Below are 303 nucleotides of genomic sequence, written 5' to 3' on the forward strand. Positions count from 1 at the left end.
AACAATGAGTAAGGTCTTTTACCTGCTTTTTGTAACATAACAATGAGTAAGGTATTTTACCTGCTTTTTGTAACATAACAATGAGTAAGGTCTTTTACCTGCTTTTTGTAACATAACAATAAGTAAGGTCTTTTTTATCTGCTCTTTTGTAATGTTAACAGACAAAGAGTGAGGTCTTTTATCTGCTTTTTGTAAAGTGTCTCGAGATAACACTTGTTATGAGTTGACGCTATACAAATAAAAATTGATTGAAATTGATTGATTGATAATTATTATTTTTTTTATTTATTTATTGCACACAAA

This window comes from Labrus mixtus, chromosome 4 (assembly GCF_963584025.1).
Source record: "Labrus mixtus chromosome 4, fLabMix1.1, whole genome shotgun sequence".
NCBI classification, from domain to species: domain Eukaryota; kingdom Metazoa; phylum Chordata; class Actinopteri; order Labriformes; family Labridae; genus Labrus; species Labrus mixtus.